The sequence below is a fragment of the Vulpes vulpes genome, chromosome 12, assembly GCF_048418805.1.
Source record: "Vulpes vulpes isolate BD-2025 chromosome 12, VulVul3, whole genome shotgun sequence".
NCBI classification, from domain to species: domain Eukaryota; kingdom Metazoa; phylum Chordata; class Mammalia; order Carnivora; family Canidae; genus Vulpes; species Vulpes vulpes.
Window position 1 is genome coordinate 16,133,881 of NC_132791.1, and position 14,454 is coordinate 16,148,334.

Sequence of the window (14,454 nt, forward strand, 5' to 3'; positions counted from 1 at the left end):
TATAGCAGAAAGGTAAAAGCATTTTTCCAGAACTGTGCTTATATCATTTCTGCTAACATCCCAATGACCAAAGTAAGTCACCTGGGCAGAACCAGAGTCAAAGAGGGAGGATAGTCACGATGACATGGCAAAGGGAGGACTTGGAGCCATGAATACAATTAATAGGCTGTATACACTTAATGTCTCTAGAGTTTAGTTTCCTCGTCAATGAATGGAGAATACAACAGTTCCTCTGTGTTAACATCCCAGGGTTTGGAGGAGGATATGTATAGAAGGTGTTTTTAAAGTTCTTTAGCTGAGAATAAATAGAGAAATAACAAAGAAAGTTACCTTGGAAATCTAAGCAATCAGTGGTTAGACACACCAGGTAGCCACACATTTAAACTTAAACTTCTGTTTCATGTTCCTTAAACAAAACAATAATCTCAATCAAGGCTAGTACATTTTCTAGGCTTTAATCAAAAAAGGACATCTAAATACCAAATTCAATCCTGTAGAACTCAAAGTAAAAACAAGAATACCCATGATAACCACTAAAATATCAGCAATTGCTACTTTTAGAGGAGGCAGTAGAATCAGGGAGGAAAAACAGATACTATAATGTTTTATGCCATGAAACTTCTGTTTGGATTTTACAGTGAGAATAGATTTGTATATTACTTATAGCATTAAATAAATGAATATGCTTTTGAAATTTTTTCAGAAAGTGAAACTAGCTAAGTTTTCTCATAATTACCATTTCAACAGTTTAAATGTTAATCCAGATATTCAAGGTTGTTTATGTTCACTTTTCATTCTTCAATATCTATGTATTCACTGAACATTATTTTAATTTGCAACTAATATATTCTCAAGAGTCCAGGAAACTAGGTTCTTTTCTCAATTTTGCCATAGTTAAGTCTGTGGTCTTGGGTTCTTCTTTTTTTTTTTTTTAAAGATTTTATTTATTTATTCACGAGAGACACAGAGAGAGAGGCAGAGACACAGGCAGAGGGAGAAGCAGGCTCCCAACTGGGAGCCTGCTTCGGAACTCGATCCCAGGACCCCAGGGTCACGCCCTGAGTGAAAGGCAGAGGCTCAACCGCTGAGCCACCCAGGCTTCCCGGTCTTGGGTTATTCATGTAACCTCGGTCAACTCTAGTTTTTTCATCTGCCAAATTAAAGGATTATTAATTAAGTGGTTAATTAATTAATTAAATGGTCCTAACATCACCTTAAGTCTAGCATGCTGAAATTCTGGGAAGAAAATGGTTCATTTGCAAATGAACCTCCTTATCTACTACCAGTCAGAATATGAAACAAAAAAAAAAATTCTAAAAGTAGTGAATTCTAAAAGGAAGTATTAATTCAAAGTTTAATCAGTAAACAGATTTTTAAATCAATATTTTTCATTAAAAAGTTCATTATTGGGATCCCTGGTGGCGCAGCGGTTTGGCGCCTGCCTTTGGCCCGGGGCGTGATCCTGGAGACCCGGGATCGAATCCCACATCAGGCTCCCAGTGCATGGAGCCTGCTTCTCCCTCTGCCTATGTCTCTGCCTCTCTCTCTCTCTCTGTGACTATCATAAATAAAAATTTTAAAAAAAAAGTTCATTATTTTTAATGTATACTGATGTAACAGATGATGATTTTTAAAACAAATACCTTCCACTTACAACTACTTTTTTAAGCTGATGAAATACATTTAATTTGTTTTAAAACGTATGCTTTTTAAACTTTGCAAGTTCTGAGTTAGCTTTTGTCTTTTCCTTCTCTACATTAAGGGCATATTCACTCATCAAACACTCACTACACACGGATCCCTGGGTGGCTCAGCGGTTTGGTGCGTGCCTTTGGCCCAGGGTGGGATCCTGGAGTCCCAGGATCAAGTCCTGCGTCGGGCTCCTGGCATGGAGCCTGCATCTCCCTGCCTCTCTCTCTCTCTCTCTCTCTCTCTCTCTCTCTCATGAATAAATAAATAAAACTTAAAAAAAAAAAACACTCACTAAACATTTATTTCTACTATCTAGTTACTAGACACAGTTCATGGATCTGTTCTTCCAGTTTGCACCAAGCCAGCTTCTGCATATGAATTATAAATTCATTTCATTCTCTTAATTTATTTGCTGCTAGGATTACTCAAGATGGTGGAATCAGAACTCACATTCAGGTTAAGTGTCAGAGGCCACACACAAGTAGTATGTTAAATGCACGTATGACATAGCTCCACTTAGCTCTTTATAATATTGGCCAAATTGCTTAATCTTGCTGATCCTCATTTTTCTCAACTGCAAACTTTATGAATCATCACATGATTTTTTTTCTTTCTTACTTTTACATGAAAATTTCTCAAATTTGCAGAAGAGAGAGAAAGAAAATGCCTTTTTAACTCAGCTGACTGCTGCCCTCTGATGCTTAGCTCACAAAGCAAAATGCTACTTTGGTTGTGCTGCTCTTGTGATTCATTTAACAGGAGCAAATGTGCTGAACAGAAAAGAAAGATAAGCAAACACCGGCTCAGTCATTAACTGGGAGGTAGTCTCAAGTGGAAAAACTGGGAGCAATGGTACAGGCAAGATGCCCTGGTAAGGGGAGAGGCATCTTCTCCTGGATACATTTGTTCAGAATAAATACTTGAATCTTTGAGAGCCCCTTCACCATAAGAGCTCGATCACTGATTCCCTGAGCTCCAGAGGAAAGACAGATTGCCTGTTCAGCTGTGGCAAATAAAATTATTGGATATAGCCCAAGTCACCCCCAAGGGCTAGCCTAGGAGAAAAATAAAGCAGAAGCGAAGGATTTCTCATCTTACTGTATTTGGTATCCTGTCTTTTTGTTTGTTTGATGCTTTGCTTTAGCAGCTTCTCTAAGAGGCTTGTTTCCTGGGCCCATGCTATGGGATTACTGACCTTTAGGCTAAACTTCCTACGGTACTTTTGTACACAACCCACCCTGAATGAAGTCCAAATTGGACATGCTTTAATATTTAATTCTTCTGAGTTATATAGTTAGATAAAAACTGGCATTAAAGCAAGTTCCTATGCCATAGATTTGGATGGAGTTGTGCCAAAAAGCTTACATCACCAGACTGGAGGTAAATTTATATCTGTTTTCATTCATTTGCATTTAATCAGCCCAGAATTGCTGACTCTAGGTTCAGTGGGGACCTTATTGCCTGCTCATTCTGCAGGGTACAGTACTGCTGGTGATGGGCAATGACTCAAGTGAGAAGTTTGGGTTCCATAGTCTACAGGTCATTTTTCACCTTGAAGTTTGGCTGGATAGCCAGTCAATTATAAAACCAGGGTTATTCTCATGCCATGGCTTAAAGGAATCCTCCCTTTTTCCGTAAAAGGTGTTGGTTCTGACCTCAGCTGACCTGGTTCATGCACTAATTGTGCCGCTTACCGTGGAATCACATCTTTGGCAGAATTATGGTTCTAGACAATTGTGTTATGATCATAATTAAATCCCACTTGAAAATCCCATTAAGACAATATGTTACATGTAGTTGAGTTCTAGAATCATCTGATAAGTGTGTATAACTGACTCCAATAGCATGGGCTGAAGACCCTGGAGAAAGTTATTTCATGTCTCTGAGCTTCATTTCCATATTCATGAACTGGAGTTATTAACAGAACCTACCATATAGGGCTATAGGAAGGCTGAAATGAGGGGCACCGGGGTGGCTCAGCAGTTGAGCACCCGCCTTTGACTCAGGTTGTGATCCCAGGGTCTTGGGATCAAGTCCTACACTGGGCTCCCTGCAATAAGCCTACTTCTCCCTCTGCCTATGTCTCTGCCTCTCTATGTGTGTCTCTCATGAATAAATAAATAAAATCTTTTTTTCAAAAAAGCAAGGCTGAAATGAGATGATGAATGTGGGCAGCCCGTATATAATCAGCACATGAAATGACAGCTATGGGTATTAAGATATTGTTAAGAGCTAATTAAGATCCTATAATCAGCTCTTAGGTCCATGTATAATGGCTAAATTCTTTGAATTAACCATTTTGCAGATAATGGGTCACTGCAGTTAAGGGGATAGCCAGTAAAACCGTAGTGGTTGAGAGCATAAACCATAGAGCTGCACAGACTGCCTAGCTCTCTCATTTACTAGTTCCATAGCTTAGACAAGTTAGTTGTTCTGTGTTTCAGGATTCTCATCTATAAAATAGATAAGATGATAGGATCATCCTCGTAGGGTTGTAAGTATTTAGAAAGCTAATATGTCTAAAGCATTGAGACAGCGTGTGGCACATGGTGAACTACATCATCGCCACCACCACTGTTGTGATTATGATTATTCCATGCTTCTTCTTTGGAAATACCAGTAGTGTGGATAGCAACAGTAGTGAAATAATTCGTCTGACATATGAGGGAGAAATGGACTTTGCTCAACAAGATCACTGAAAATAAATTGGGAGTAGAAGGGGATTTTGAAGAAGACAATTGGAAGAGTCTCAGTGAACTGAATAAGATTGAAACCAGGGTTAGAGAAGAAGCCAGAGACTTCCATGAAAGAAAGGAAAGAGGAAATAAAGACATAGGTTGAACATTTGTAGTAAAATAGCTACAAATTTCCCTGCAGAAATCCTATAATTCTTCGGTTTGGTTTCTAGCATCTAAAGACTAGATACCCCATGATAATGGGCCCTATCCTTGTATTACTATACATGACACAAATATATTGTGGACTACCAGAGGCCTAGTAAATGAAGACTACAATGCTATTTCATACATGTTGTTGAACGAATTTATTTGTTAAAGAAGGAAATAGAGGTGGGGGGGGGGGGGAAGTGCCCATGGTGGGCACTTGGCTGGCTCAGTTGGTAGGGCATGTGAGTCTTGATCTCGGGGTTGTGAGTTTACATCCTATGTTGGGTATAGAGATTACTTAAAATAAAATTTTTTTAAAAAGTCTAGAACTTAATGGTTTCATAAATAGTAGATGGGGAAATGTTGAATATTGCATACTAAAAAGAAGAAATAATTTTTAATGGCCATATTTGTTTGGGGAGGGGATTATCCATTCAACAGGATTATACATTTGAGCTTGATTTAGGGTTTTTCTTTTTTTATATATATAAAGATTTTATTCATTTATTTGACAGAGAGTGAGAGAGCACAAGAAGGAGGGCCAGCAGAGGGAGAGGGAGAAGCAGGCTTCCCACTTCGGCCAGGGAGCCCGATCCGGGGCTCAATCCCAAGACCCCGGGATCATGACCTGAGCCAAAAACAGATGCTTAACCAACTGAACCATCCAGATGCCTCCCTACTTTCTTTTAAATAAAGATTTTATTCATTTGACAGAGAATGAAAGAGCACAAGCAGGAGGGCCAGCAGAGGAAGATGCTTTTGGGTTTTTCAAGCTCAACTTTGCCTAATTTTTGAGACCTAGAGCAAGTCCCTTCTTCACTTTTCTCATTAAGGACCTAAATTTCTTTACAGAAAGTACTACAAGAGAATGTTTAGATACAAAGACTCTGGAGTCTAAGTTCAGAACCCTCCTATATGCCTTATTGACAGAGTGATCTTGGAGAATTTATTTAAATGCAAGTCTTGGTTTCTTGTGGGAAAGTTGGAGATGGTAGTAAATACACCCATAAGGTTGTTACGAGGCTTAAAATATATAATCCAAGTTAAGGTTTTAGCACAATGCTTGACATATAGAGAATGCCTTAATAAATGGAAGCTACCTATATTATTAGCTATAAAAATAAATAGACTAAATGATCTGTAGCATGTCCTCCAGCCTAGATTCCTTATTTTTATAGCCTCCCCGACTTTGGCATCTCTTTTCAAGTTCAGTACCTAGGCCCCACCAGTAACTCACAGACAGTGGGATTAAGATGGCCAGTGTGGCAGCAGCGACAATGTGTGTGAAGATGTGGGGATGCTGACAAGGGAAAAGGAGCAGGGTTCAGTCTTCCTACAGCCATCCCTAGACTACCAGATATGGAGCACAAGCATTTGCCCCCCCACCAGCCTCCCCCACCATGGGATACAGGATGAATGTGTTTGTTTTCGGGAAGCTTGGCCAACCCATCTAGCTTGTTTTTTATCTTTTATGAATAGAACACAAAACCCATCAGACTGCTTGTGCCTTGTGAATGGAACAATATGCATGAATGAGTTTTGTAAATAGCACAGTTCAAATGTTGCTGTTTTTGCTGCTGTTGCTATAATAGTGATTAATACCTTGTTCAAAAACCTGAAGGGTATAGGCTTTCTGTCTTACTTCTTTAAACTGGCACTTGTTTGCATTAAATTGACCATTAGTCTTGAGGAAGCCTATCATATCTATAGTATTTTTCAGAGAAGAAAAATCTAACCTGAAGGCAGTATAAACTAGAGATTAATAGTACAAGTTCTTTGGATTCAGTTCCTTGGTCTGCCATTTTCTGGTTGTATGGCTTTAGGCAAGTTGCTAAACCACTTTAAGCTTCAGTTACCCCGTCTTTAAAATGGGGATGATGATTATATGTACCCTAAAAGGATGCTGTAAGGATTAAATGAGGTGATAAATTTAAGATCTTGGCACAGTGCCTAGAATAAAGGAAAGATCCAGTAAGGTTTAGCTATTACCATTATTAAAATAATGAAAGAAATACTATAGGAATCATTAATAACTCCAATTTTGATGAGATGACAAATACACAAAGTCTACATCTCCGGGATAAGCAATGGGGGAAAGTGGCAAAGTAGAGAATGAAATGAAAGGAAAAGTTCAGCTAGAGTGAATAGATGTGTCCCTGGCCAGTTCTCCCAACTTCAGTCCTTTGGGGACCACCCCAGTAGCACCTGGCCTTGGATTTAAAATTTAATTCCAAATTAACCCAAGCATCATACTAATGCTTTGTTTTGAAATTTTGTGACCAGTTTTTCTATTACTGACCCTAAAAAGAAACAAAGGACTGTAGTAGTTGGGACCCCCTGTTGGAATACTGATACTTCACTTAGCTAGATGTGAGAGATGTGCATAATGCTAAAGCCAAAATCTGTGGAGTGCCAGGAAGCCTGCTGAGATTTATCACACCTACCTCTGTTCATTCACCTGCGAAGATGGCATCCCTTAAGTGATGGATGGGTTTTTAGAGTAGAAAGTAAAATTTCAAATATGAGAATACATGAAATAGGTCAATATTGCCCATACCATGGGCTGGCAGACATTTTCTATGTGGGCCAGATAGTAATATTTTAGGCTTTCTGAAACCATATAGTTTCTTTCACACCTACTCAACTCTTCTGTTGTAGTACAAGAGTATATGTAGTACATATATGTAAATGAATTGGCATGGCTGTGTTCCAATAAACCTTGATTTACAAAAGCAGGTGGCAGGCCAGAATTGGCCCATACGGCATAGTTGCTAACCTCTACACTATACAAGGGATTTGATGCAATGACTCAAGTTGTCAGAAGCATTAGGACTAAAGCTCATATAAATCAAACATGAGGTCAAAGAATGTTGTTGACTAGAGATTACCTGACCTAACATGGAGGGCTTCAGGCGAAAAATGAAGAGAGGAAATAAAATGCTTAAATGTAAATGGAGAGCCTAAATTTTGTAGAAGAAAATAAGAATAACATGAAAAAAAAAAAGAATTACAACATAAAATGTATTCAGTAATTCACATGAGAGAAAGACTGAGCGGGGCTCAGGAATGTTGTTTGCAGCCTAATTTTTCTGTATTCCAATGTTTAGAGCACGAGTAATAACTAGGTGAATACACATCCCTTTTGCTGGGAATAGTCTTAGTGTGCCTGTTGTCCCTCTGTGATAATCAATAGTGACCCCTGTTGGAGAAGTGTCCTAGTGTGCAATATAAATTATATAGCCAAAGCTGTAAGAACCAAAATGGTTTTGAAATTGTAGCATAGACAGGTATGTGTTATTTAATGTTAAAATTTGGACAATAACACAAGTCTATAAAGGCAGAAAATAGTGCTAGGTAGGGTGAGGGCGTTAGATAGGGTGAGGCCTTCAAATCATACAGAGTCAGATTCAAATCTTTATCGCTTTCTGCTGGTCTTATACAATGTGCTGAATCCCCTTGAATCTTAGCCTCATATATAATAATAAATAATAAATTTAACAATCTCATCAGATTTAAATGTATTAACATATAGTTAATACATAAAAAATATTCAGTATTACTTCATTATTTTTATAGATTCAGGTGGGTAGTTTGATTAGATGGGACATAGAGTCATCCTTCCTATACAGAAGATAGGCTTTAAGAGGAGTGACTTACTTTTCTTACTTTTCTCTGAAGACATTCAAGCAGGAATTTAACAAGCCCTTAATAGTGATGTTATAAATAAGCCTTGCTACTCAAAGTCTGGTCCATGAACCAAGTGTCAGCATCACCTGGGAGCTTATCAGAAATGTAGACTGTCAGGCTCCAACCTAGACTTAATGAATCAGAATCTACATCTTAAAGAAACTCCAGGTGGTATGGCCTGCTATAAAGGATTCAGAAACCAGTGGATTATTACAGTAGATGACTTTTTTTTTAATTTTTATTTTATGATAGTCACAGAGAGAGAGAGAGAGAGGCAGAGACACAGGCAGAGGGAGAAGCAGGTTCCATGCACCGGGAGCCCGATGTGGGATTTGATCCCGGGTCTCCAGGATCGCGCCCTGGGCCAAAGGCAGGCGCCAAACCGCTGCGCCACCCAGGGATCCCACAGTAGATGACTTTTAAAGCCCTTCTGAACTCTGAGACCACTGCATATTCTAGAGTCCACAGGTTTTAAGTGAATAAAGTAATGGCATGGGGAGAAGCCATGGTCCCAATAACTACTGCATTCCATTCCACTGGACAGGTTAACAATGGCCCTTTCCACCCAGTTCCAAAGAACATTAAACCAAGGCTAGTGACTACATTCCATTTATTAGAGTACAATCTCAGATAAATACGAATGTGGACCTTGAATAAAAATAACCAACATTAAGACTGTTTTTTAATCTAAAGCATCATATCTCCTTGGACATAGGCCCTTGATCATTCCCTGAGTTTGCTTCCATTTTGTTTTGAGCCACTTCTCTGCTTTCTGCAAAATGCATATCTGATTATTCTCTATGCAGGTGCTCTGGGTAGAGTTCAATATTCCATTAATACTGAACAGTTCACATACAAATAGATAGTTTAACCTTAGATATTTCCCCAAGGCCTGAAGAGGTTGAAACAAATATAAAAAACTAGAAGAGCTGGTGAAATATTTAGCTGAAACTTTAAAGAATTTTTTTTTTCTCCCTGGGACTTTCTGGTGATGGTTGTAATGCAGCACAACTGCTTCAGCTCTTTGTATACTTTTATCCTGCCTCCGTGATGCAGGCTTTCTGACATCCCTGGCTGCTTGAATTACATGCCACGTGGATACACAGGATGGACTACGCTCATCCACTGGGTTGCATCAATTGTTTCTAAGATCCCTTTTCTGATTCCATTATTCTGTGATTGCCTGAGTAGGCCATTGTATTCTTCCACTAGAATCTCACACACAAAAATAAAAAAGAATATGTCATTTCAAAAGAATTAAGAATTAAAGGGAAAAAAACTAACTTTTAAGGGGAAAGAAAGACAACATGAAGTGGGACAAAAGTATCAAGTTTGTAATGTGTGTAACCCAAGGGAATTTTGTTAAAAATAACCAATATTTATCAGGCATCAACTGTGTGCTAAGCAGTGTATTTGTTGCATGATGATAATGATGGTGATGTTAGTGATAGTAGCTAACATTTGTTAATGAATTATGACCACTCAAATGAGATAGGCATGAGCCTTGCCTTCATGTAACTTATAAACCAACAGGAAAAGTAGACATTACATAAATAATTCCAAGTTTTATCAATACTATGGCAGGGTGCGATGAGACAGTGTATCAGGTGGCCTAATCTCATCTAGGGGTCAGTGAAACCTTCTCTGGGAAAGCAATATTTAAAGGTTATCTACACAAAGAAAAGGTAAGGTTAAGGAGAAAAAGCGTTATAGACAGAGTGATGACTATGGGCAAGAACTCTAATCAAGCAAAAAGTATACGTTGGAAGAACTGAGAGAACTGGCTAAAGCCTAGAGGACCAAAAAGAGAGTGAGGACATGAGGCTGGAGAGAAGATAGTAGAGCAAGGTCTTACTGAATCTTGGAGTTTCCATGAGGAGGTCATATTTATCCCAAGGTCAAGGGGGAGCCTCGGATAGGTGTTAAAAAAAGTGGGGGAATGATCAGCTTTGGGCTCTGAGATTGCTCTGACTGGACTGGAAAGGAAGAGAGGAAGTGTGCAGAGGGCAGAAATGATGGTGGCTCGGACCGAAGAGGTGGCAGTGTTTGTAAAACATCTCCAAGGTAGAATGAGGTCCCTGTCAGACTAATAAAAGACTTCCTCCCATTGGAGTCTGGTTATCTGTGTTAGTGTTGAAGGAACTTTCCCTCCTCAAAACCTCAAAACTGTTCCCCTCACAAGCATTAGAGCTGAAGGGAGATGTGGAAGCCTATGAGCAAAAGGCAACTGAAAGGCATGGAAAAGAAGAAACACAAAAGACTAGTTCTGCACTGGAATATGAGCCTGAATCTGCTGATTTGTGATTCCATCCCATGACATAGGGCAGAATGAAGTGCTAATGAATTCAGCAGAGAAAAGAGGGTCAGGGTTTGTCTAGAAATAGTTCATAGGCCATAAAAGTATTGTCAGAGAATAGTGTGAGAAAATAGACTTCTTATTTATTTATTTGAGAGAGAGAAAGTAAGAGTAGGGGGAGTAAGAGTAGGGCAGGGGGAGAGGGAGAGAGAGAGGATCTTCAAGCACACTCCCCACTGAGCCTGATGTGGACTCAATCCCAGGACCCTGAGATCATGACCTGAGTTGAAATCAAGAGCTGTCTGCTCAACCAACTGAGTCACCCAGGTGCCCGGAGAAAATAGACTTCTGAAAGGGATTCTTTTCATATATAAGACCGAAGTATTTTTTAATTACTAGCCTAAGATCCCTTTACCTTAAAAGGAGGGTTCATTTCAAAGCTGGAGCTGTAAGCTAAATTGTTAGCCCCTTTTGTGCTAAGTGGGATGACAAAGCCCTCACTTCCCCCTGGGCTCAAGGAAAAGTTATCCACATTTGTCAGGCATTTGAGTTGAACAACCACACGATAAAAGGCGTTGGAATACAGTGCTTCATCACATGTTCATCACACACAGCTTCCAGTCCAGCGAAGAAGCCAAAAGTCTAGACCTTAAGCTATTATACAATTAAATTTAAGAAGTACAGGGGCACCTGGGTGGCTCATTCAGCTAAGTGCATCTGACTTTTAATTTCATCTCAAGTCCTGATCTCAAGGTCATGAGATCGAGCCCTGCGTCAGACTCCATGCTGAGTGTGGAGTCTGCTTGAGATTCTCTCTCTCTCTCTCCCTCTTCCTCCCCCCCCCCAACTCATGTGTGTGTTCTCTCTCTCTGAAAAAAAATTAAGAAGTGCAACTGTGATAGGTTCTAGCAAAAAAAATTGCTTATGCTGTGGGGGTTATGGAAGGAGGTGACACATAAACAGCAAGTTAGGGAAATGATGAATGAACTGAGAAAAGTCAGGTGGGTGGAGAGAGAATAAGGCAAGTGGTAAAGTGAGTTAATTTGACAAACATGTATAGCACACCTGTCAGGTGCCAAATGTCATATGGGTCTCTGTGATACGCATGTGAATAAAACTCAGTCTGCATGTTGGAGAAAAGAACATGGGCTGAGTCTTGCTAATTGCTAGCTTTGAGAATTTGTCACTTTAACTACCCAAACCTCAGTGTCTGAATCTGTAAAACATGAAAATATCTATCTTGCAGGATTATTGTGAGAATTAAACATATCTAATGGGAGACACTGTGAGACACATAAGTAGCAAGTTTTGTAATGACCACACCAAGAGTCAGTATGACACAGTATCAGAAGCAGTGTTCACACTGTTCAAAAACTTACTATCTTCAATCAGACTGCCTCGGTTCAGATCCCAGATCCACCACTTACTAGCTCTATGACTTTGAGGAAATGACAAACTTTCTGATCTTTAGTTTCTTCACCTATAAAAAGAAGATAATAGAAATACCTCATAGGTTTCTTGGGAGGATTGAAAGAGGTATTGCAGGAGAAGTGTTAAATACGGTTAAGTAAATAGCTAGACCCCATATTATGTATGTGCAAGGTGCTGTACCAGCACAGATAAATAAGCAGTAAATTGTTTTTGTTTATGTTCTAGACAGGAGGGTGAAGCTAGATAAGACCAAAGATTTCAAAGACAAGTCTTGATCTAGGCCTTAAAAATGAGTAGGTATTAGGCAGACAGTGCTGTTAGATTTGCCTTGCTCTAGGCATGGGTCTACAGTTTGCCCCTGTGAGAATGCAAAGGGGGATCTAAGGCATAAGGAGAATATTTTAAAAGACTAGTGAGTGTATTCTAATAAGCATCTTCTCTCCAGTTGCTACCATGAGCTGCAAGGCGGGGCAATGTGGTGGATAATGAGATGAGCTTTGGAATCAGATAGACATGGGTTCAAATTCAGTCCCTCCTGTTTCTGTGTGATCTTACACCAGTTACTTTACTTCTCTGAGCTTCAGTCCACTAATCTTTAAAAAAGGAAATAATAATAGTGCCCTCTTCATGAAGCTGTTATGAGGAATAAACAAGATAATGCATGTAAAGCACTAAATTCTACATCTGGCACATAATAAATATTTAGTAAAAGTTAGCTGTTATTATTGTTGATGCCTCATTAAGGTTATGCTGACACAGAACATAAGAATTTGTTCCGTGTATGGAGCAATTACATTAAACACAAAGATATACCTAATCACCTATTCAACAGGGAATCTCCAAAATATATCATGAACAACCAGGTGGTGAGTTCCTATGTGGCAGTGATTGCATAGTTACCTCTGTGGTCCCAGTAACTTTGCAAGTTGTACAAAGTAGGCCTCAATAAATGTTGAATAAATTAGTGAGGAATTTATTCTGCTGATCATAAAATAAAGTTTTTTTCTATTTATAAACATGAAGTATGTTTCTGTAAATCTATAAATAAGTAAACTGTCATTTCAACACCAGTGGGACAACCATTGTTAATATCTTGATACATTTTTTCCCAAGGGGTGTGTGTGTGTGTGTGTGTGTGTGTGTGTGTGTGAGAGAGAGAGAGAGAGAGAGAGAGAGAGAGAGACATAGACATGTTGGAGATCATAACATTTAAAGTAGCTATACAGATATTTTATTCGATCATACTGTACAAGAGATTTTTCTCCATTTATCATAGGAGCATTTGCCTTGTTTTATTAAATATGCTTCAAAAATGATTTAGACATTGCATAATAGTCTATAAGCATGTGCCATGTAATTTATTATTTGTTAATTTATTGCCATATTATTAGATTTTTGGCACATGACAAAACTAATTCATCTTAAATATAAGTTGTTACATATTCAGTGAGTTCTTAACCTTTTGGGGTTTCATAGAAGAAAATTATAAACATAGTTATATAAGATGCTGCCTACAATTTCAGGAGTTCTATAAACTTCACAAAGCCCATCCATGGATTCCTGTCCCAGGACTTCAGGTCAGAAGCAAGGATACCAAATATGTTAACATGAAGCAGAAGAAAAATGTTCAGGAAATCTAATGTGACAATTGTGGAGAAGTATCCTCTCTAAAATACTCCTGACTACAGGATATTCAACTATCTTTATAACATGGCCCAATCCCAGTTCATTCTTACATTAGAATATTAAGTCTAGATGCTACATTCACACTTCTACACAACTTTCATGAATAATAATGTTGTGTGTGCTATATCTTTTTTATCCTTGGTGACCAAAAGCTTCTACAGAGCTCTAGGTGTGCTACTTCTCTTCACTGTGAAGGTCCTGCACCTTGGATAACTATATTAGAGGGTCTGTCCCTGCTACCCTTCTCCTCTTGACTTCTAACTATTTTACATCCCATTCCATTTGAGCAAATATGTAACATGATTCAGCACTGGAAAATACAGTTATCCTAAAGGAAAGAGAATTTCCTAATTATTCCAAAAATAAATTCAACAAACTTAAAATATAGCAAAAAATGGGTAAACATAAGAAAGCTGTATTTACTACTTTGGGTCAAGTATATTTCAGTCTCAGGATGCCAGGTTTTAACTTGGTCTTTGTGTAGTTCTAACCAAGAAGAAGCACAACTTTTATTACCTTTATCCTTTCTCTGATATGTAATTTATAATAATGAGGCTGGTTCTGCATGCCTATTTATAAAATGTCTAATGAATTCTGATAGGTTCTCAGTATAGAGCAGAAAACCATTTAATGTTTTCTGTTTGTTGTTTCCATACATTTGCTTCTGAAGATGGAACAATTACTTACATGAAAGCTCGGATATGAAAGAGTATGTCCATATCCGCACATTTATATGTACATGTTTATGATGCTGTGTGTTTGAAAAATTCTAGATCA

At 38.6% G+C, this 14,454-nt stretch overlaps 1 protein-coding gene across 2 annotated transcripts in view; it reads left to right on the forward strand.

Moving 5' to 3' along the window:
* The window catches only part of GRIN3A (glutamate ionotropic receptor NMDA type subunit 3A), a 151,288-nt gene that overhangs the window by 84,506 nt on the left and 52,328 nt on the right, over nucleotides 1–14,454 (forward strand). The gene's annotated exons all lie outside the window — the stretch shown is intronic.